This window comes from Mirounga leonina, unplaced genomic scaffold (assembly GCF_011800145.1).
Source record: "Mirounga leonina isolate KUSES-001 unplaced genomic scaffold, KU_Mleo_1.0 Mir_493, whole genome shotgun sequence".
Classification (NCBI taxonomy): domain Eukaryota; kingdom Metazoa; phylum Chordata; class Mammalia; order Carnivora; family Phocidae; genus Mirounga; species Mirounga leonina.
In genome coordinates this window covers 772,909-797,674 of record NW_023270780.1, presented here as the reverse complement: position 1 = coordinate 797,674, position 24,766 = coordinate 772,909, and the positions used below count along the sequence as shown (strand labels likewise).

Here is a 24,766-nt window from a genome sequence, read left to right as displayed (position 1 = left end):
TACTGGTCCAATTTTCAATGTTTATCAGTTCAATTCTATTCAGGAAATTATAGTCAAACTGCTGAAAATCAAAAATAAAGAGAAAATCTGGAAATAAACCTGTATTTGTATGGTCACTTAATCTATAACAAAGGAGGCAAGAATATATAATGGGGAAAAGGCAGTTTTTTCAATAAATGGCATTGGGAAAAATGGAGGGCTACATGCAAAAAAATGAAACTGGGCCACTTTTTACACCATACACAAAAATAAACTCAAAATGGATTAAAGACCTAAATTTGAGACCTGAAACCATAAATCTCTTAAAATAAAATATAGGAAGTAATAGACATTGGTTTTAGCAACACATTTATGGGCATGCCTCCTCAGGCAAGGGGAAAAAAAGCAAAAATAAACTATTGGCACCACACCAAATAAAAAGCTTTTGCATAGCAAAGGAAACCATCAACAAAATGAAAAGGTAACCTACTGAATGGGAAAAGATGTTTGTAAATCATATATCCAATAAGGGGTTAATATCCAAAAAATATAAAGAACTTATACAACTCAACACCAAAAAGACAAACCATCTGATTTAAAAATGGGTAAAACTGACCTGAATAGACATTCTATCAAAGAAGACATACAGATGGCCAACAGACACATGAAAAGATTCTCAATGTCACTAATCATGAGGAAAATGCAATGAGCTATCACCTAACACCAGTCAGAATGGCTAGTATCAAAAAGACAAGTAATAACAAATGTTGGCAAGGATGTGAAGAAAAGGGAACCCTATGCACGGTTGGTTGAGAATGCAAATTGATGCAACCACTCTGGAAAGCAGTATGGAGGTTCCTCAAAAAACTGAAAATAGAAATACCATAGGATCCAGTAATTCCCCTGGGTATTTACCCAAAGCAAATGAAAACACAAATTCAAAAAGCTATATGCATCCCTATGTTTATTGCAGCTTTATTTGCACTAACCAAAATATGGAAGTAGCGCACGTGTCCATCAGTAGATGAATGGATAAAGAAGATATGGTATAGTGGGATACACACACACACGAATATTATGCATCCATAAAAAAGGATGAGATCTTGCCATTTGTGACAACATGGATGGATCTAGAGGGTATTATACTAAGTGAAATAAGTCAGACAGAGCAACACAAATACCATATAATTTCACTTATATGTGGAATCTAAAAAAACAACGAATGGACAAACAAAAAATAGACTTTTAAATACAGGTGGTTGCCAGAGGGGTGGTGGATGGGGGCATGGGCAAAATAGGTGAAGGGGATTAAGAGGTACAAATTTCCTGTTATAAAGTAAATAAGTCATGGAGATGAAAGGTACAGCATAGGAAATCAATAATATAATTGTGTTGTATGGTGACAGATGTTGACTACACTTATTTTAGTGAGCATTGAGTAATGTATAGAATTGTTGGATCACTTTGTTGTACACCTGAAGCTAATGTAATATTATATGTCAACTATATTTTAATAACCAATTAAAAAGTAAAGAAAAAAAGGGAAAAACTTAAAAGTAGCTGGAGCTGGGAGGGGGGCGCAACATACTGGGATACACAAATAACCTATTAGAGCTGACTTCTTACAGGAAATAATGAAGGCTAGAAGAAATAGAATGATATATTTCATAGGTGGAAAGAAAAACAAGCCCCATCAACCCAGAATTCAATATGTTGTGACAATATCCTTAAAATATGAGGTAGAATAGAGCATTTTCAGATACATAAAAGCTAAGAGACTTTGTTGCCAGCAGAACTACAGTACAAGAAATGCTAAAGAGTAGTTATTAGGCTGAAGGAAAATGATACCAGATGAAAATTCAGATCTACAGGAAAGAAAGCAGAACATAAATATGTAGGTAAGTATAGAATGCTACCTTATTTTTTCCTCTTAATTTCTTTAAAGGTAAGTGACTGCTTAAGACAAAACTAGCAAGAATATCTTGCAGGGTATATGATATAGTAGAAATATAATATATGGCAATCATAGCACAAAGGATGGAGGATTAGATGGAAGTATAGTGTTGCAAGAGTCTCACATTCCATGTAAAGTGGCACAATATTAATTATCAGTAGATTATGACAAAACCTAAGTTAATGTCTAGAGCAACCACTAAGAAAAAAAATCTCCAGAGATACAGCTTAAAAGCCAATAGAGGAAATAAAATGGAATAGCAAAAATGTTCAATTAATCAAAAAACCCTAAAAGGCAGGAAAGGAGAAATAGAGGGGGAAAAATCCAGATGGGACAAGTAGAAAAGAAATAGCAAGGTGGTAGACATACCCAATGATCTCAATAATTACACTAAATAAATATGGATTTTCAGATGGGATAAAAAAAACCAAGACTTAAGTATATGATATCCAGAGGAGACACAGCTTAAATACAAAGAACACATATATAGGTTCACAGTCAAAGATGGAAAAAGATATACAATTAAACAGTAGATGGAATCAACTTGGTGTGGCTATATTAGTATCAGTAGACTTAAAGTCAAGGAATATTTCCAAATATAAAGAAGGACATTTAACAATGATAAAAGGGTCAATTCATCAGGAAGACATAACAATTCTAAATATAAATGCATCTAATAACAGAAGCAAAACGTGACAGAACTAAAGGGAAAAATAGACAAATATCCAATTATAGTGGAAGATTTTAATAACTTTCTCTAAGTAATTTATAGAACAAGTAAATTAAAAAGTTAGTAAGGATAAAAAGTTTTGAACTACACAATCAACAACTTGACTTAGCCGACATTTATAGAACACTCTGTAACAGCAGAATAAACATTTGAATGCTCAGGGAACATTCCCCAAGTTGGACCATATGCTGGGCCATAAAATAACTCACAAATGCTTTCAAAAGATTAATATCTTACAGAACATGTTCTTTGACTACAGTAAAATTAAATTAGAAATCAATAACAATAAGGTATCTAGAAAAATCCCCCAAAACTTGGAAATATAACAACACTTGCATAAATAGCCCATGTCTCAAAGAAGAAATCATAAGAAAAATTGGAAAATGAAACAAAATGTTAGTATACTTCTAAAGAAATACTTGAAGGGAAATTTAAATATATATATATATATATATATTTTTTTTTTAGAAAAGAAGAAATGTTTAAAATCAATGATCTACATTTCACCTTAAGAAGCTAGAAAAAGAAGAACAAATTAAAAACAAAGAAAATAGAAGGCAGGAAATAATAAAGAGCTGCAGCTGATTAAGTAAAAGACAAACAATAGAGAAATTCATAATGTCAAAATTGATCCTTTGAAAAGATTGATAAAATCCATAATCTCCCAATGAGACTGATCAAGAAAAAAAATTCAAAATCAGGAATTAAAGATAGAAATTATTATAGATGCTACAGATATAAAAAGGACAAAATAAAGAATTATGAACAATTTTATGCCAATAAATATGAAAGTTTCAATAAAAGTAGACAAATTCACTGAAAAAACATAATTTAAAATTGACTCAAGGGGCGCCTGGATGGCTCAGTCATTAAGCATCTGCCTTCAGCTTAGGTCATGATCCCAGGGTCCTGGGATTGAGCCCCGCATCGGGCTCGCTGCTCTGCGGGAAGCCTGCTTCTCCCTCTCCCACTCCCTTTTCTTGTGTTCCTGCTCTTGCTGTGTCTCTTTCTGTCAAATAAATAATTAAAATCTTTAAAAAAAATTGACTCAACAAAAATAAAAATTGGGGCACCTGGGTTGCTCAATCCGTTAAGCGTGTGCCTTCCCCTTGGGTCATTGATCCCAGGGTCCTGGGATCGAGCCCCACCTTGGGCTCCTTGCTCAGTGGGGAATCTGCTTCTCCCTCTCCTCCTCACCTCTGCTAGTGCTCTCTCTCGCTATCTCTCTCTCTCTCTCTCTCAAATAAATAAATAAAATTTTAGAAAAAAAGACAAAGAAAAACTGAATAAAAATGGAGAAAACTCACAAGCTTTCTCACAAAGAAAACTGCCATTCCAGATGGTTTTATTAGTGAATTTTTTTAATCATCTGAGGAGGCAAAGTCCTATTTCTCTGTAACCTCATTCTGAAAACAGAGGAGAAAACACCAAATCATTTTATGAAGTCAACATTACACAAACCAGGAAAAAAAAAAAAAGATTCTACCTCCCCCCCAAAAAACCTCTATAAGGAAAGAAAATGGAAGACCATTACCTTTCAAGATCATAGATTTAAAAAAAGTCCTCAACAAAACATTGACATACTGAACCCAGCAATGCATAAAAAGAATAAATAAAAAACAAAACTAATTTAAGAAGGATTTTATATTAAGATCAAGTAGAGTTAATCCCCCCAAATTTAAGGATGGTTTAAAACTTCAAAATCACTCAGTATAATTCACCACATTCAAAGAATGAAGAAGAAAAGCCAAAAGAGCAACTCAATAAATGCAGGAAAAAATTTGAAAACATTCAACACTGATTCATGATGAAAATGCTCACCAGAGAAGGGATGGAGCCTCCTCAATCTGATAATGAACAGTCTATGAAAAATTCTGTAGCTAACATCATACTTAATAGTAAAATATTGAATACTTATCTCCTAAGATCAGAAAAAGTGCTTTCACTACTTCTACTCAGTATTGTATGGAAGATCCTAGCCAGTACAATATGGCAAGCAAAAAAACAAGTGGCATAAAGTTTGAAAAAGATGAAGTAAAATTGTCTTTTTTCTCAGATGGCATGATGGTGTATGTAGGAAATGCTAAGGAACCCAAAACCATGCTGGAACTACTAAGTGCATTTAGAAAATCATGTCATATAAAGTCAATGTACAAAGATCAATCATATTTGTTTACACCAGCAGTAAAAAAGTGGACAGTTAAATGTAAAAATATTATTACAATAGTATCAAAAACAAAATACTTAGGAATAAATTTAATAGAAGTATAAAATGTCAATACTGAGGACAAAACATTGTTGAGAGAAATTAAAGAAGACATAAACAAGAGGAGAGATATATTGTGGTCATGGATTAGAAGAATCAATGTGGCAAAAGTGCCCATTCACTACAAATTGATCTATAGATTTAATGCAATTCCAACCAAATCCTAGTGGATTTTTAAAAATATAAACTGACATGTTGATTCTAAAATTTATGAAGAAATGCAAAGGACTTGAATAGACAAAACAATCTGGAAAAAGAATAAAGTTGGAGAATTCCCATTATCTGATCAAATGAATAGAGTAATTAATACCTTATAGTATAGTAATTTCTATGAAGCACAGAAATTAGATCAATAGAACAGAGTCCAGAAAGAGACTCACACATATATGGTAAATTGATTTTTGACCAATTATCAAGTCAATTCAGTTGAAGAAAGGACAATCTTTCCCAAATGGTGCTACAACAGCAGGATAAAAATATTTTAAAAATGACTTTTACCCTTACATCATTTTATATACAAAATTAATTTGAGATAGATCATAGGCCTAAACATAAAAGTTAAAATGATAAGAATTCTAGAAGAAAACATGGGAGAATATTTTTGTGACCCTGGAGTCACAAAATATTTTTTCGGTCACAAAAAGCATTAGCCAAAAAGAAAAAAATATTAATAAATTAGATTTATCAAAATTCAAAGCTTCTGCTCATCAAAAGACATCATGAAAATGAAAAGGCCAGCCAGTCTAGGAAAAAATATTTGCAAAACATATATCTGACAAAAAATTTCTTTCTGATATATATGAAGAACTCTTACAAATCAATTGTAAAAAGATAATCCAGCAAACAGAATGGGCAAAAGGCTTGCATAAACACTTCACAAAAGAAGATAAATACGTGGCTAATATGCACATGAAAGTGTTTTCAACATCACTAGTCATTAGGAAAGTGCAGATTAAAACCACAATGAAATAACACTATGTACATATCCACCAGAATGGCTACAACTGGCTGGCTAAGTCAGTAGAACATATGACCCTTGATCCTAGGATCGTAAGTTTGAGCTCCATGTTGGGAGTAGAGATTACTTAAAAATAAAATCTTTAAAAAATGGCTATAATTAAAAAGAGAAATTGGAACTTGCATAACTGGTGGTGGGAGTACAAATAGTACAAGCACTTTGCAGCAGTGTTTGGAAGTTTTTAAAAAGTTAAACATGAACATTGGAGTGCATGTAACCCTTTGAATCAGTAGTTTTGTATCCTTTGGGTAAATACCTACTAGTGCAATTGCTGGATCATAGGGTGGTTCTATTTTTAACTTTTTGAGGAACCTCCATACTGTTTTCCAGAGTGGCTGCACCAGTTTGCGTTCCCACCAACAGCGTGAGAAGGTTCCCCTTTCTCTACTCCTCGCCAACACCTGTTGTTTCTTGTATTGTTGATTTTAGCCATTCTTACAGGTGTGAGGTGGTATCTCATTGTGGTTTTGATTTGTATTTCCCTGATGATTAGTGATGTTGAGCATCTTTTCATATGTCTGTTGGCCATGTATATGTCTTCTTTGGAAAAACATCTATTTCATGTCTTCTGCCCATTTTATTTTATTTTATTTTATTTTATTTTTTTTAAAGATTTTATTTATTTATTTGAGACAGAGAGAATGAGAGACAGAGAGCATGAGAGGGAGGAGGGTCAGAGGGAGAAGCAGACTCCCTGCTGAGCAGGGAGCCCAATGCGGGACTCGATCCCGGGACTCCAGGATCATGACCTGAGCCGAAGGCAGTCGCTTAACCAACTGAGCCACCCAGGCGCCCTTCTGCCCATTTTAAAAACTGGATTATTGTTTTTTGGATGTTGAGTTTTTTAAGTTCTTTATATATTTTGGATACTAGCCTTTTATCAGATACGGCTTTGCAAATATCTTCTCCCATTCCATAGGTTGATGCTCATGGATTGGAAGAGCAAATATTGTTAAAATGTCTATGCTACCCAAAGCAGTCTACACATTCAAAGCAATCCCAATCAAAATACCAACAACATTTTTCACAGAGCTGGAACAAACCATTCTAAACTTTGTATGGAACCAGAAAAGACCCCTTTTAGTTTTGTTGATTGTTTCCTTCACTGTGCAGAAGATTTTTTTTTTAAAATGAAATCCCAGTTTATTTTTGCTTTGTTTCCCTTGCCTCAGGAAACATATCTAGTACAAAGTTGCTACAGCTGAGGTCAAAGAGGTTACTGACTGTGTTCTCTAGAATTTTGATCGTTTCCTGTCTTACATCTAGGTCTTTCATCCATTTTGAATTTACTTTTGTGTATGGTGTAAGATAGTGGTCCAGTTTCATTCTTTTGCATGTTGCTGTCCGGTTTTCCCAACACTATTTGTTAAAGAGACTGTCTTTTTTCCATCGAATGTTCTTTCCCTCTTTGTCAAAGATTAGTTGACCATATAGTTGTGGGTACATTCTAGGGTTTCTATTCTGTTCCATTGATCTATGGGTCTGTTTTTGTGCCAGTACCATACTGTCTTGATCACTACGGTTTTGTAATGTAACTTGAAGTCCAGAATTGTGATGCCTCCAACTTTGCTTTTCTTTTTCAAGATTGCTTTGGTTATTTGGGGTCTTTTTTGTTCCATACAAATTTTAGGATTGTTCTAGCTCTGTGAAAAATGCTGGTGGTATTTTGATAGGGATTGCATTATCAACAATAGCCAAATTATGGAAAGAGCCCAACTGACTGATGAATGGCTAAAGAAGATGTGGTATCTATATATGATGGAATATTACTCAGCCATCAAAAAGATGAAATCTTGCCATTTGCAACAACATGGATGGAGCTAGAGAGTATTATGCTAAATGAAACAAGTCAGTCAGAGAAAGACAAATACCATATGATTTCACTCATATATGGAATTTAAGTAACAAAAAGATAAACTTATGGGGGAAAAAAGAGAGGCAAACCATGAAAGAGACTCTTAACTATAGAGAACAAACTGAGGGTTGCTGGAGGGGAGCTTGGTGGGGGATGGGCTAAATGGGTGATGGGTATTAAGGAGGGCCCTTGTGATGAGCAATGGGTGTTACATGTAAGTGATGAATCACTGTATTCTACACCTGAAACTAATATTATACTGTATGTTAACTAACTGGAATTTAAAAACTTGAAGAAAAAATAAATATGAGCCAAACTATAACCCAGCAATTTAACTCTTAGATTTAACCCAAGAGAAATAAAAACATGTTGGCAAAAAGACTTGTGTAAGGATGTTCATAGCAGCTTTATTCGTGAAAGCCAAAAATCATAAATAATCCAAGCATCCATTAACAGGAGAATGAATAAACAAACTGTGCTATATCCATACAATGGAATTCTATTCAGCAATAAAAAGGAACAAATTATGGATGCACACAACATACATAAATTTCAAAAGAATTATTCTAAGTTAAAGAAGCCAGTCACAAAAGACTATGATTGAACAATTCCATTTATATGAAAAACTAGAAAAGGCAAAATTACAGTGATGGGAATGAGATCCATGATTGCCAGGGGACAGGGAATGTAGGGAGGGGATTGATTGTAAAGAGGTTGGAGGAACTTTTTTAGGTGATAGAAATGTTCTATATCTTGATTATAGTGGTGATTACATGGCTGTATACCCTTGTGGAAATATAGCAAAGTGTATGCTTCTCATGGGTGAACTTTACTGTGTGTAAATCATGCCTCACTAAAGGTGATTTTAAAAACACAACCTTAAGGGGGCACCTGGGTGGCACAGTTGATTAAGCATCCAAATCTTGGTCAGTTCGAGTCACGATCTCAGGGCCATGATCTCAGGGTCATGGTCTCAGGGTTGTGAGGTTGAGCCCCGCCTAGGGCTCTGTGGTCAGTGCAGAGTCTGCTTAAGTTTCTCTCTCCCTCTCCTTTTGCCCCTTGCCCACCTCTAAAATAATATATAAATAAAAATTTTTAAAAAACACAACCTTATGAGGATAGGCATTATTATCCCTATTTTATAGCTGGAAAGGGTGGGATCAGAGAGGTAATATTAACTTGCCTAAATTTATACAGCAAGCAAGTGGCAAAGCCAGAGTTTGAACCTCCACATGTCTTTGATGCCAAAGACCATGTTCTTTCTTTTACACAAAGAACTTAAAAATGATTGTGTGTGTGTGTTTATTTATACATATAGGCATCCTCTGTTCCTTCAACTAGCATGGAAGCTCTTCAAGGCAAGGACTCTCATGTATACCTCCTTTCTTGTTCTGTCTTGTAGAATGCTCTGGAACAGGGTCAGGCAGTGTGTAGACCTGAGCTTGCCCAGCACGCCTGTGTGCAGTGACCTTGAATGGATTACAGACACATCTGAGGTATTGGCCCCCTTCATCCTACAGGCATCTGGAGTCCCTGGGCTAGTTGCTCTGGCTGAGATCAGCTCCATGTGTCACCTCAGGGTGCCTTACAAATACTATTATTTTCTGTTCTATGACAAAGATTAGGAGGCATTGACTTACACAGGAAGTGCTGTTGGAATTCAAAGGTGAGAGAGGGTAACTCTGGTTGAGATGCTCTGGGTCAAGGACCCAAGAGGAAGAACTTACTAATCAGAGAGGAAGGGAAGGGAGTGTGTGGAAGGGGAAGAGAAGAATGGATTGGGGTGAGATGGGGCTTGACACGTGTTTGGAGACCGTGAGCAGAGCCCCCAGGCTGGTGCTGGATTTTTGGAGATGTCCTGGAGAGGGAGATGAGTGCTTTTCTGGTGAGGGCCTGGCATCGGGGCTAAGGTGTGGGAATGTGCTCTGCAGTATAAAGCTCCCTGTTCAGATTTCACACAAGATGTAATGTGTGTTTAGGGAGGCTGGGGGCAGGGAAGGAAAAGTGTGTGTGTTTAAGAATTACATGTTGTTCCCGGACTTTGTGGCTGAGGGTCCTGCTGGATGCTGGGAAGGGCCAGCCCCTCAACCTGGAGCCACTGGTGAAGTCTGGCTTTCCTTTTCACACAGCATTTGTTCTCAGCCCCTGGCTGTCTCCCCCCCCGGGAGGACATCCGTGGGGACGGTTCCTGTTTCCCTGCCTTTGCAGGCCCTTGCCTTCCTGAACGTGATATGATTGTTTCTCTGGGCACAGTGCAAAGATGCCAGTGGAGAACGGAAATATCTCATGCCTCAGCAATTTTTTAAGGCAAAAAAGAAAAGGCTATTGAACTTGGGAACGCTGGACCTGAAGTTCTCTCTTCCTGGTGTGGGAGGGGGGACATTGTATAGGGTCTATCAGTCAGGCATGTGGGCCAGATAGCCAACATGGGAACGATTTGACTCCCATCCATCAGCTAAGTAGTGACAATAGTACTAAATTCCTTCTTGCTCTCAAACTGCTATATTTATGCTATTCCCCTTGGGAATCTTGGGGCATGGAAATGGGGACTTTATCCTCGGCCTGCTCCCTCTTCTCTCCTTCCACAGCCTCAGCCTCTTTTAATATTCTTTCATCATTCACTCATTAATTCACTTGTTCAACAAATATTTCTTGAGTATCTGTTATGTGCTAGATACTGTGCTATCTAATGAAAATATAGCAATGCATAAGAGAAACCACCATCCTTGATCTTATGCACTTACAGTCTTCTAGAAAAGATTGTCCACTGAGTGCAGGTATGGAAAGACAGAAAATACAGAACAAAAGAAATGCAACATGAGGAGTAGATCCCAAAGCTCTTTGAAGCCTGGGCTCTGTCTAATTCATCTTTGACTCTCTTACAACACACACCACACTGCATGGCACGTTAATAGGTGCACCGTGATTATTTGTTGAATTAATAATGAAAAAGTGAATGAGAAGTCATATCAAAAATATAAAAAGAACATAGGCTGTGGAGTTCCACAGGCCTGAATTTGATTTCCAGCTCTACCACTTCGTGGCTGGTGTGACCTTAGATAAGTTGTATAACCCCTCTAGGTCTCAGTTTCCTCATTTGAAAAATAAGGTTAATAATACCTATTTCTTGGAAACTTGGTAAGGATTAATGGTTAAGTATTAGTGAATGTGTAAAGTGTAAGTATGTAAAGTACCTAGCACATAGTGAACAACAAAGAGCTTACATAATTTTTTGGTGTCATCAATAATGACTAATAATGATTAAATGATTAATAGAGAAAAAAGTTACAGAAGTATGAAGGAAGGTATGGCTACACAAGGCTGAGGCCTGCAGAGAGATGGGAAGGCTCTGAGCTGTGCCTAGAAGGTCACCCACAGGTGGATAAATGCAGAGGAGGGCATGAGGCAGTGCAAAGGACGCACGCAATAGCGTGATGCTGGGCAAAGTCATGGCGCACCTCTGGGACTCAGCAGAGGAGAGAATCCAGGAGAAGTGGAGGGATGGACTAGCACAGAGGGCTCCTTCAGGATTTAATTCTGGCCCAGTGGAGTCTTAAATGTGGGGTAGTCATGTGCTAAGTGGTGTTCTGGTATTATCAATCTGGGGCAGTGTATAGGGTGCCTAGGAAGGGAGGCAGGGAGAACAGCTAGGAGATTATACAATCATCCAAGTGGCATGGGGCCTAGATTCCGGGGGCAGCAGCAGAATAAAAAGGAAAGTGTAGCTGTGCCATACTTTGAGGTGGAAGAATCAGCAGGACCAGCTTTAGAGAAGCTTGTCCAGGATCACAGAATCAGGAAGTAAAAAATCAACCCCACCCCACCACCATAATCATTTTTAAGTGTATTGTTGAGTACACTCATATTGTTGTGCAATTGATCGCCAGAACTTTCTCATCTTGCAAAACTGAAACTCTGTACCCATGAAACAACTCCTCATTTCCCCCTCACCCAGCCCTAGAAACCACCATTCTACTTTCTAGTTCTATAAGATAACCCCCCTTCCCCACCTGTTTTTCAACTTGAACATGAGTATTCATCTGGAAGGGGCCTGTCCAGTCTTTTATAGCCTTATTGCATGGGGGTCGGGGATGGGGATTCCACAAGGAGGGTGTGACTATTAGGAGGCGATCTCTAGGAGGCATTTCAGAAGCTACTTTCTATACCAAGCTTCTTGACTTGCTACTCCACTGTTTATGCCCTAGGTCTGGCCAAGTTGTGTGCTGGCTGGGAATACCCTAAGTAAAGACATAGAGGTGGAAAAAAATGGGAGGTATTCAAGCCACAGCCAGCATGAGACATACCCTAAGTATTCCCTCTCTACCCCCATAGCTACCCATTCATCCTTGTAAGTGCATTTCAATTGCCACTCTCCCTGAGGAGCCTTTCCCCGACCAGATCTAGAGTAGATCTTCCACTTTGGAGTCCTGGGGAATGCCCCCCAGAGCATGTCTCTTTATTGGCTGTTATCACATTCTGCTTGGTGGGAGACTAGTTGGTATAAGTATACTCCACAACTCTCAGTAGACTGAGTTCTTTGAGGGTAGTTATATTTTGTCAACTTTTAAATCTCTTTTGGCACTAGAACAGGTCCTGAAACACAGTAAGCAACCAAACATTTGCTGAACTGCAAACAATTGTGAGGTCCAAGAGCCTAGATCTGTGCAGATGGAATGCTGTTATGGGCAGTGGTAAGGGAAAGAAACCCCATGCTTCCCAAATAGCCCCACATGGCTGACTTATAGAAGAACAGCTGCCTTGCTGTGACTCTATGGATTAGTCAGGCACTGGGAGAGTCTAGAGGGACTGTGGGCTGTTGGGGACCAGAAGCCACTGATATCTGATCTCTCTACAGGAACTTGGGAAGACTAGTCAGGGTGTCTTATTCTGATTATTCCATTTAAAGAAATGCTCTTCCTGACCTCAGTAAAGCCAATGAGCTAGCAGTTGAGGGGGGAAGGGAACCAGCATTTATTTAACCTATGAGTTTGTCTATTATTTAGTACTCAGAGAATCCTCTATAAGGTGGTATTATATGCCCATTCTGAAGCTGTAAATAAAAACAAAACAAAATTCAGGGGTTAAAAGTAACTAGATGGAACTTAGTAAACAGTTAAAACAGTGAGTCAAATGTCAGCGTGACTGCAAAGAATGGGCTCTATTATCATCACTCAATTCTGCCTATATTTATTGAGTCCCTAATATGTGCAAATCTCTGTGATAGAGTATTGAAGATTTATAAGGTTTAAGGCATGGATCTTATCTTTCAAGAGGCTATAATCTAGAGTTGAATTTGGGGTGGGTAAGTTGGTTGGTGCAGGATAATGGAATTTTAAAAAAATATTTTATTTATTTATTTGACAGAGAGAGAGAGAGCACAAGGAGGGGGACGGCAGAGCTGCAGGCAGAGGGATAGGGAGAAACAGGCTCCCCGCTGAGCAGAGAGCATGATGCAGGGGCTCGATCCCAGGACACCGGGATCATGACCTGAGCTGAAGGCAGACACCCAATCGACTGAGCCACCCAGGTGCCCCAAGGATAGTGGAATTTAATTCAAGATGGTGAACAGTCCTGTACAGAGGGACACCCACACCTACATTTGTCTGTATATGGGAATATAGTGAAAAACTGATTAATTGCAACTGGGAAGACTGGGACAAGTTTCTTAGAAGAGATGGAGATTACAGAAAAGGTAGGATTCCGAGTTTAAGGGGGAAATCTTATGTCTCATCCTAGCCTTGGCCATGCCTCACTGTCCAATCCTGGGCACAGTACACACCGTTGACACTTTCAGGCGTGACAAAGATTAGGATGCAGCTATGCTTGGTGATGTCCATGAACTCAGACTTAATTAAACCTAAATAAGGAAATGCTGAAGTTGCAACCAAAAGGATAAACCAGAGTAAATTTTTATTTAACATATCAGATTCACAAAAGCTAACGTCCGAAGTGATTAAATGAGAGGCAAGTGCTCTGTGAAGAGCAGCCCACTGTTTATATGTGAAATACCAAAAGACGAGTCCAGCAATAGCTGGGTCTTTTTGTCTGTGTTGCTCTGCAGTTATTTTTGTGACTTGAAACACAGGACTTTACATTTATCTTGATTATAGTTCATCTTGTTATCTTGGGGAGATGGGATCCCGGATCCCGGCTCTGTCAATCTTTGTATTTTCTATTCTTAGCTTCATTTGTGCTTTACATTGATAAACGTTTTCCTGTGTTTTCATCCAGTTTGTTGTTAAAAATGTTGCACAGAACAGGACTGAGGCCAGTGGACCTCTAGAGGCAAGCCGTGGTGGATCTGTAATGTCTGGGTACGGTCACCTCCACAGCACCTGGTAGGGCTTGACAAGGACACGTCTGGTAAGCACGGTGACACGTATTTGTACCATTTGGCTCCTTCCACCCAGAGCAGCCAGGGCAAACAAAACAACCATGCTCAAATGTTGTATAAAGGTTCTGCAATAATTCCAAACTCATATCTCTTGAGTTTTCTTTTTTTTTTTTAAAGATTTTTATTTATTTATTTGAGAGAGAATGAGAGACAGAGAGCACGAGAGGGAAGAAGGTCAGAGGGAGAAGCAGACCCCCCCCCGCCCCGAGCAGGGAGCCCGATGTGGGACTCGATCCCGGGACTCCAGGATCATGACCTGAGCCGAAGGCAGTCGCTCAACCAACTGAGCCACCCAGGCGCCCTCTCTTGAGTTTTCTAATTGCTTTCACACTGATTATCTCATTTGGGCTTCCCAAGAATCTCAAGAAAGAGGGTGTGTAGGTGTTGCTCTGCTGATTTTCAGAGATTGCCTAATGTAATCAAGGCTGTCAAGAGTTAAGTAAATTCTTGAGGCTCATGTGGCAATAAGCAGGAGAACTGGGTCTCAGACCTTCTTCTGACTCCCAGACCTGTGATTTTTTTTTTTTACTTGCCTGATAATAGCTGTTTTCACTGAAGTTAAAACAGTCTGGTTCCCTGTCTTATTGAGATGTAATTGACGTATGACATTGTAAGCATTTCAGGTGTACAACAGAATGACTTGATATATGTATATAATGCAAAATTATGTTAACGTCGCTCACCACACATAGTTACGTTTTTAACATATGTTTACATAGTTACATTTTTTTCTTGTGATGAGAACTTTTAAGATCTTAGCAACTACCCAATATACAATACAGTGCTGTTAGCTGTACATTCCATCCATAGAACTTATTTGGAAGTTTGTACCTTTTGACCATCTTCACCCATTTCCCCCACTTCCCAACCCTTACCAATATGTTCTGTTTCTATGAGTTGAGTTTTTAGATGCCTCATCTAAGTGATATCATAGAGTATTTGTCTGTCTTCAGCTGACTTATTACACTTACTGTAATGCCCTCAGGGTTCATCCACACTGTCCCCAATAGCAGAATTTCCTCTTTATATATGACTGGATAATAGTCCATTGTGTACACACACACACACACACACACACACACCCCACATCTTCTTTATCCATTCATTCATCGATGAACACTTAGGTTGTTTCCATGTCTTGGTTATTGCAAATAATGCTGCAATGAACATAGGGGTGCACATCTCTCTGAGACAGTGATTTTTTTTCCTTCAGATATATACCCAGAAGTGGTATTGCTGGATCCTATAGTCCTATTTTAAATTTTTTTAAAACTTTTTTTTTTAAGATTTTATTTATTTGACAGAGAGAGACACAGCGAGAGAGGGAACACAAGCAGGGGGAGTGGGAGAGGGAGAAGCAGGCTTCCTGCGGAGCAGGGAGCCCGATGCGGGGCTCAATCCCAGGACCCTGGGATCATGACCTGAGCGGAAGGCAGGCGCTTAACGACTGAGCCACCCAGGCGCCCCCTATTTTTAATTTTTTGAGGGACAGTTTTCTTTTCTTGTCATCCCTCCCTGCACTTGTGAGGACTGGCTAGCTGCATATCTCCCCACTAGACTCTATGCTCCATGAGCTATTATTCATAGCTGCATCCTTTGTTCCTGTATGGTAGCCAGCACAGTGCATGTGCTCAATGAATGTGTGCTGAATAAATAAAGGATTAAATACAATCTTATTACCTATAATGTAATTGTTAATAACAATCCTTATTTTATTTAGTAGAACTAGGGCTTAAAATTGCTCCCTTCCAATAAGCACTGAATAAATACAGCAACATGACTATACACTGTTCTCTTAATAAAGAACTCAAGACTCTCTAAGTACACTCTGTTTATCCTCACACACACCTTGACAATAGGTATGGGCTAGTGGTGTTATCATCATGTTACCCACAGGGATAGAGAGATTCTTTATCTCACCCAAGACTGCACAGACATTCTCAGGAACAGCTGTTAATAGATTTTATGTTTCTTTATATTCAGTCCACTGCTGAGGCTGCTAAATCCTACTAAAGCTATCAGGCACCAGAGCCTTATGCTGCTTTTCAAGGGTCTGCAATGCTCCCAAGTTAATTCACGGAAATGGCTGCAGGATTGTGTAAAAGCAGCTGGTTACCTCCCAGCAGAATTAGCTGTAACCAGTTTAGTCACTTGCTGAGAGAAAGCAGGAAATCTCATGTAAAAATCAGTGACATTCCCCATAATATAATAGCAAGTAAATCTATTTCTGAAGAGACCCAGATGCCTTGTTGGTTTAGGAAGATTCAGGAACAGATAGAGATCTGTAGTCTGAAGAATGGGAGAGATTTTAGAGCCAGACCTGGGTCTTTGATTTGGTGATTATGTTACAGATGGGGCAAATCTTTTGAGAATTGTGAGAATGACTTGTCAGTGAAGTTAAACAGAAATGTGGACAGAAAATTTGAGCCGCACTCAGTCAGCTGCTGCTCCGCTGACAATAGCCGCTCCTTTCCACAGCCCAAGATCAGCGATGCGCTCTCACCCTCCATCCCCACCATTTGTGGAGGGCCCACAAAGCAGAGATGGAGGACAGCCTGCCCAGGCAGACCACAGCCCACTACAAAGTTCCAAAAATGCTGCAAGTACTGTAGAAGTGACTATTTTCCCTTAACCATTTGAGAGTAGATTGCCAATCTGATTCTTTATTAGCCCAGAATTCTGGTATTTCCTACAGATCGAGACATTCTTCTATAAACCAACAATACAATCAACAAAATCAGAAAATTAACCTCAAAGCATTACTGCCATCAGACCTCATTCAAAGTTTAAGTGTGGCAACCCTACTTTTTACAGCTAAAGGATCCAGTGCAAAACCACATGTTGCGTGCATCAAGCCTCTTGGGTTCACTTCAGTGTGGGACAATTCTTTCATCTTTCTTTAACTGTCTTGTCCTTGCCACATTGGAAGATTAGAGGCCAGTTATTTTGTAGACTGTCTCTTCATTTAGGCTTGTCTCCTATTTCCTTGGATCAGATTCAGGTTATGAATTCTTTGGAAGGAACAACACCGAAATGATGTTGTGTTATTCTCAGTGCATCATACCAGGTGGTGCAAATTTCAATTTTTCCCATTACTGATTGATGTTAACTTTGCTTTAAGATGATGTCCCTCAGGCTTCTCCAGTTTCAAGTTACTTCTTTTCTCTTTGTTAATTAATAAATATTATATGTGGAAAAATATGAAACTATGTAACTATCCTAGTCCTCAACAAACTTCTAATTTACTCATTTATTATTTTGTTTCTGTAAGGATTCATTGTTTCTTTCCTATTTTATTGAATGAATTACAGGTTTTTACTATCATTTATTTTGATACTCAAATTGTTCCCAATTTGCCCAGTGGAAGTCTCTTCAAGCTGGCATTTGTGTATCCCTATCATTCTTTGAGTACTTCCTTGCCTCTGGCAAAAAAATAATTTATAGGCTCATCTTATACTTTCTCTGCCCCAGACTTGAACTCAGACAGTTCTCTAAGAAGCCATACTTCTTTTAAGTGGAGAATCGTGTTTAGAAACCAGGAGATGGGCAATAGGTGTGCTTATGGCTAATAAGAAAGACTTCCAAGACTTCTCATTGGACAGAGCAAGGGAATATGTGTATGTATACATATACACACTTACATCTATATTTCCATATCTAACTATATATATTACAAACTGCTAGCTCCAAATTCAACATTACAGAGTTCATTCAGATTTTCTGCTTTTCCATAATTGTAAGTCCATGTTTGTTGTTGTAAGCTATGTTTGTGGTAATTTGTTATACAGCAATTGGAAACTAATATACCACCCAAAGTTTCTAGCCCTTGTCTACTCTAGGCTGCCATTCTCTGAACTTGCAACACGCCCCAAGATCTAACCAACTTCGGACTTCCTACCAACCAACAAACAGTTTTTGCAATAAGTATTGGGATCCATTAAACTCACTTTTGCTTCGTTGGTATCTTCAGGGATGGGTTTCATGCAAGGAGCCAGCAGCTGGTGCCAGTTTTTACCCTGTCTCCATGATCCCTAGATTTGCATTTGAAGAAGATCATTTTTGATTGGTGGTGGTGATTGGTGGTGAATGAATTGACAAGACCAGCTAAAGAAAGACCAGTTAGGAGGCTGCTGTTGAAGTCCAGGTAAGAGGTGATAGTGACTTGACTAGATGACAGCAAGGAATCTGGAGAGAAGTGGATGGATTTGAGGAAAGGCAATAGAAGTCACTCTCAACCTCAGTTCTTAGAGATAACCAGTGTTAATATGAACTATGTTAATATTGTGGTGTATTTTATTTCTATCTTCCTTTTCTATATATGTGTATATGTAATACTATATTTTTACAGTGTTGGGATGACATTATGTTTATAATTTTATATATTGGTCATTGTCCTTATCTTGTTGTGACCACTTATCTGAAGAATTAAATCATATTTAAAATGTTATTTTTAATAAGTGATTCCTTTTTCATGGTCCCTGGAACCACAGTAAGACATATTAATGGAAAATTCCCAGAAGAATTTAGGGGAAAATAAATGGAGTGAATGATGCTAAGGGGTAGGGGGAGTACATACCTGTAGACACCACTGATGGAGAGGAGGAGGAGCAGATACCATCTACGTTGAGCCTACAGCTGGGAGGTGTGGCCTGGGGAGCAGGACCTGGTTCAGTGGTCAACTGCTGACAACACTACACCACAACCCCCTGCCCTGGCCAGAGCTCACTGTTCCCAGCTATCCTGCATGGGTTATAACTTTTAGCATCTCATACCAGTCAACAACTTTGTCATATTGCAACTACTTACTAAGTGCTTAAAGTGATCTGGAGTGGATAAGGGTACATTTTCAATGGCCTTTTAGAGGGGAAGCAATAACAGTTGGGTATTAGGAGAGCAGCTGGCTGTGAATTTTTTTTTAAATGAGTCCATTGAACAACACATCAGCCATCCCTTGAGAGCCTATGTGCTCCACTCAGGCCAAGTAAGCTTGCCTGCAATACGCTTTTCAGAATGTGCTGTCTGCTTCCCAGGAGTCCTCTCATAGATTACACACAAAGACACACACAACCCGCCCCGCCAACACCCCTCTGCCCTCCTTCTGTCCCTCTCCCATGAGTGCAGGGCCAGTAGAGAAGGGGTCAAGTTAGTGGGGACATATCTTTGGTTCTTCTGTAACCATTCTCTCCTCCCACCTTGCATTCTCCAAACCATATCTCTACTGTTCACCTCCCGCTATGGGGGACAAAGCAGGGTCTCTTTCCCACACACACTTGGAAAGTTGTCAAATAATTTAAGCCAGGGTGTTTGCTGATAACAAAGGTGCTGTAGCTGATAAGGAAAGTGTTGGCTGATAGGCTTAACATCCCAGAAATATTTGCATTTTCATGGGGGCCTTCTGAAGAGACAGAAAGGGTCTTTGGGGAACAGAAGTTCGGGGCAGTTCCCAGGCACAGTCTTAGACCTTGCTAGTCTTTGTGGAAGTGTCCCCACTTGTCTGCAGCATCCCTTTTGGATAAATGCCCACCTGCTTCTAGATGGCGGGGGAGGTCAGAGCTCTGCAGGCCCAACCACCTGGACACCTGCCCCACCCTCATGTCCTGCTTTCCCCTGGTCTCCCTCGCAGCTGAGGGAAGAATGGCGAGGTAGGAGGTGGGGCAATGCTTGTTTCACCCAAAATTGGGAGACACAGTGCTAGAAGATTATTTCCTTTTTTACCTGCATAGTTACATGAGAAACAAATTTCTATAAAGACTATGATTTGAAATGAGCCACCTAAACAAGTTGGACTATCAAACTCCACTTTCTAGTGCACTGTTGAATATAAATCTCCAAACTGGCAAACAATGACAGACAGTTTAGTACCATAAAATAAAAATTGATCTTGTACTTTTCTGTGTTTTGTTGGTATAGGTTCTAAATATCCTTTCATTGGAAGAACTTGCTTTTATTGTGAGATTCTTTCCTATCTTTTAAAACAGCCTTCTTTTCTGTGTTTGGTATTTTTACTGTTTGGTATTATTATTTCCAATCCTTTTTCTTATGTTTTATATTATTCTCATTCTTATTTCTATGTTTGGAGTTACTATTACCTATATACGGTATTACTATTTCTCATGTTTATTTTTTTATAATAACACATCTTTTAAACATCTTTTTGGTATTAAAACATCCTTGGTATTAAAACATGATAAATGACAATGACAGGAGGCTTTGTTCATTACTGGACACCCAGCCCCTAAGACAGTGCCTGGGACATAGTAGACATCAATGAATATGTATTGAATAAATGCACACATGAATGATATATCTTAGAAATTATATTCTTATCTGTCACATGAATTGGCAACTCTATCAATTCCTAAATTTTAAAGTTACTCATTCATGACATTCATGGGTTTAGAACACAGAACTGAGAGTCAGATCAATTCCGATTTACCTTAATCTTGGGCAAGTTATTCAGTCTCTACAGGCCTCAGTTTCCACACCTGTGAAAATAGCCAGTAGTTATTTCACAGAGTCATTTGAGGATTGCAGGAGGTGGCATGCAGGTGCTGGGTGGGGTGGGTAACCTTGGTCTGGGATTATTAGACTCCATCCGGGGATTGGACGGGGTGCTCATCTTCCTGGGCAGTGAGGTGTGACTGTCATTCCTGTTTACGCTGCCCAGTCCTTTGGATGCAGTTTATAACCCCCCCAATAATTCTGCTCCTAACATCCGAAGACCATAGCAATGTCGTGATGGTAGAGCAATCTGACACCAGGCTGAGGTGTTGATAGCTAGAATAAAAGGAGCATACTCTTCAGTGAGTTATGATTTTGTTTCTTAAAAGTTTAAAATTTACTTTTTCAACGGGACAAATGTTTTTATTATTAGAAAAACTAAGCACTTAATATTAGCAATTGGTTACATACCTAATTATGTTTTTTCCTCATTCAAAATAAGTATTACTATTTTATAGTTACAGAACAGAGATTAAACAGCTTGATCTTGGGGGTGCCTGGGTGGCTCAGGGGTTAGGTGTCTGTCTTCGGCTCAGGTCATGATCCCAGGATCCTGGGATCGAGCCCCATGTCGGGCTCTTGCTCAGTGAGAAGCCTGCTTCTCTCTCTCCCATTCCCCCTGCTTGTGTTCCTGCTCTGGCTGTGTCTCTCTCTGTCAAATAAGTAAATAAAATCTTAAAAAAAAAAAAAAAACAGCTTGATCATGGTCTCTAGTTAGTAGGTAGAAGAGCTAAGGTTGGAGCCTAGATCTGATTCCCCAAACCATGCTTTAACTACAGCTGCATGGTGGGGAAAACACATCTATTTGTCTATTTTAGTGGAAAATTTGGAGACTCTATCTCCTCTCTAGATAAGATGAAGTTAAAAAATTCATTCAGCCTGTGAACTAAATCCTTTTCCATTCTCAGTGCTAGAGATCAGGCTCTGCCACTTATTAGCTGTGTGACTGAATAAATTACATACCCTCTCTGAACTTCAGCTTCCCTCCTGTAAAGTGGAAATAGCAACTCCTGCCTCTCTCTCTAGGTTGATGGATGTGAAGGTACCTTGTCAAGAGTTATATTATATATATTATATCTGAGGTATTGTTGTTAGTGGGTCTCCGTGATTTCCTAGCTAGCTTCCCCTCTTTTATGGATCAGTTTCATTGATTAAAGAATTCTTTGCAAAGCTCTTCCTTATTTATATATTTTTAATTACCTGGTTTCCACTTTAATCGTCCACTTCCTTCAACTTTCCCTCACCTTGGGCCATCTTTCACTTAGATTCTGCTGATTAGTCAGGGAACAGAAGTTTTTCAAGTGCCTGGTATTTTGGTCCATTTCATACTCTCTCCTTCGTGCCTCTTCCCACCCCCATCCCCCCACTCTAGGCTTTGAGTCAATTGTGCTTAAACAGTCTCCAGGCTTCTAGTGAATTGCTGCATTTAAAAATTCTGGCTTCCAGTATTTTCCTTCTTGAATACTCCGTATTTTGTTATAATCCTTTTTTTTCCAGGCAAGAAAAAAGCTGATTGCACCACACGAATGGAGGGAATGGTGGCTCATGACCTGGGAAGGTGGTGTGCTGGGACAGGTGGTGTCAATAGTGTTAGAAATGTCTCAGCATTGGGTGAGCCTTAGCTCTGCTTCTAAATGGGTTTCAGGGTTCCAAGTTTGCATTTGCAATCAAAAACATGGAAACACGCTATCCTCAAAATGATCATCCTTATTCTAAGTATTAAAGTGAAATAAGTCAAGCAGAGAAAGTCAATTATCATATGATTTCACTTATTTGTGGAACATAAGGAATGGCATGGAGGACATTAGGAGAAGGAAGGGAAAAATGAAGGGGGAGGGATCAGAGGGGGAGATGAATCATGAGAGACTATGGACTCCAAGAAATACACTGAGGATTCTAGAGGGGAGGGGGTAGGGGGATAGGTTAGCCCAGTGATGGGTATTAAGGAGGGCACGTACTGCATGAAGCACTGGGTGTTATACGAAAACAATGGATCGTGGATCACTACATCAAAAACTAATGATGTATTATATGGTGACTAACATAACATAATAAAGTTAAATAAAAAATAAAAAAAGAGAAGTTCTTGAACGACCCCTCCCTGTTCTTCAAGGAGTGACTCTGTGCCAGGTTCTATGTTAGGCACTATGGGGATGTCAAGAAGAATGATACACAGTCCGTGACCAGTAGGGCTACTGGGGACAACAGACTCATAGACAACATGAAAATAAAATTAATTCCTCCCTTTCCTCCTCAAACAAATAAAAAAGTCAATCTCAGAACAACACTTCAAGGGGTTCACATGTAACCGACAGTATCTTCTGAGAACAATCTTATGTTAAGGACCACCTCCCGAGTGAGCCTGATATCCTGGAGCCCAGATCACAGCCGTAAGTTCACCCCAGAGAGACCCTTTGCATGCATGGGCCTTCCAAGTGCTTGCTTCAGTTGTCGTCAGCTCGGGGACTGCACCCATCTCCCACTCCTGCACCCTGTCCCCAGGGCACCTAGGGAGTCAAGCCAGATAGGGAAAGCAGTTGCTCCATCAGTCCCTAAAGGGGGAAGGGAAGAAGACTTTTTCCATTTGATTCCTCCTCAGCTCTGGCCAAGGGCTGCCCTTTCTGTATTATCTCTACCAGCCAGCACCTGGGTTGGCCCTGGCCTGAGCTGGAAGCTTCTCTACAGAGGCTGTGTGGTGTAAAGGACACATCTTCCATTTCCTGAGAAGGTCAAGGCCACTGTCTTAGTTTGCTAGGGCAACCATAACAAAGTATCACAGACTGGGTGGCTTAAACAACAAAAATTTATTCTCTCACAGTTTTGGAGACTGGAAGTCCAAGATGAAGGTATTGGCAGAATTCGTTCCTTCTGAGGGTGTGAGGAAGAATCTGTTCCATGCCTCTCTCCTAGCCTCTGGTGGTCTTCTGGCAATATTTGGCGTTCCTTGGCTTGTTGACATATCACCCCAATCTCTGCCTTCATCTTCACATGGCATTTACTCTGTGTCTGTCTCTGTGTCCAAATTTCCCCTCTTTATAAGGACACAGTCATATTGGACTAGGGCCCATCCTGCTGACCTCATCATAACTTGATCATCTACAAAGATTCTATTTCCAAATAAGGTCACATTCACAGGTCTGAGGCTTAGGATTTCAACATCTTTTGGGGGAGACAAAATTCAACCCCTAAGAACTACCTCCCTCAGATCGCTCAGCTTCTCCTCAAGATTCCTCTGTATTTCCACCATCTTGCTCCTCCTTGGTTCCAGAGAAGTTTCTCTCTCTTCCTTGCCCAAGCTAACTCCTTCCCTGGGTCTCCTAATTCTGTCCCTTCCCACCTCCTCCAGAGCTTCCTATGTCAGTTAGCCTGTCCTGGGCTCCTCTTCAGGACCTCCCAGACTTAGAAACTTGTTTGGGCTTTATATCTGCTTCCCATGGTCCTGCCATTCCTGTGTCCTGTTCTCTTGGTTTGGTTTTTTTTTTTTGTTTGTTTGTTTTTCTTTCACAACCTGCTGTGTCCATTTCCCCACCATTCACTGCGCCCCTCCCCCCCCAAAAAGCTTGCCCTGTCAGAACTTGAGACGCAGTCGAGTTGGGAGGCCAGGAGTGCATGGTGTGCGGTGAGCTCTCAGCTGTGTGTTAGCATTTCAAGTTTTGGTGATTTCAGCTTCTCCTATTGCTGTGAAGATGGTAATTATGTCTATGTATTCAGCTGCAACTCAATTACTTTCCACCTTTCAACCTCCTCCTAGACAATTTATTTAGAAATGCTACTAACATTTCAATACATCCCCAAACTAAGCCCTCTCCTTGCCTTCTGTGCCCCGCCCCCAACACACATACTCCTGAGCTTCTGTCTGATTTTTCTGTTTCTATTAATGGCACCATTACTCTTCTATCAGCTTGGGACACAAACCATGGAGTCACTATTCCCTTTCTTGTGCCAACTCTACCTAACCAATAGCTAAGTTCTGTAAATTTTATCAATGAAACATTAAAAAATATATGCATCTCTATCCATCCTGTCCTTCCATTTCTATCACCCCAAGCCTAGATCAGGCTATTTCCCC

At 39.6% G+C, this 24,766-nt stretch overlaps 1 long non-coding RNA gene across 1 annotated transcript in view; it reads right to left on the bottom strand.

The window, feature by feature from the left end:
- The window catches only part of LOC118000253, a 29,292-nt gene extending 5,619 nt beyond the window's left edge, over positions 1 to 23,673 (bottom strand). Inside the window, exons 1-2 of the long non-coding RNA XR_004676424.1 lie at positions 23,514 to 23,673; positions 20,633 to 20,681 (exon numbers count right to left, since the gene is read on the bottom strand). This is a non-coding gene — a long non-coding RNA (uncharacterized LOC118000253). The remainder of the gene's footprint in view (positions 1 to 20,632; positions 20,682 to 23,513) is intronic.
- Between the last annotated feature and the right edge of the window lie 1,093 nt (positions 23,674 to 24,766).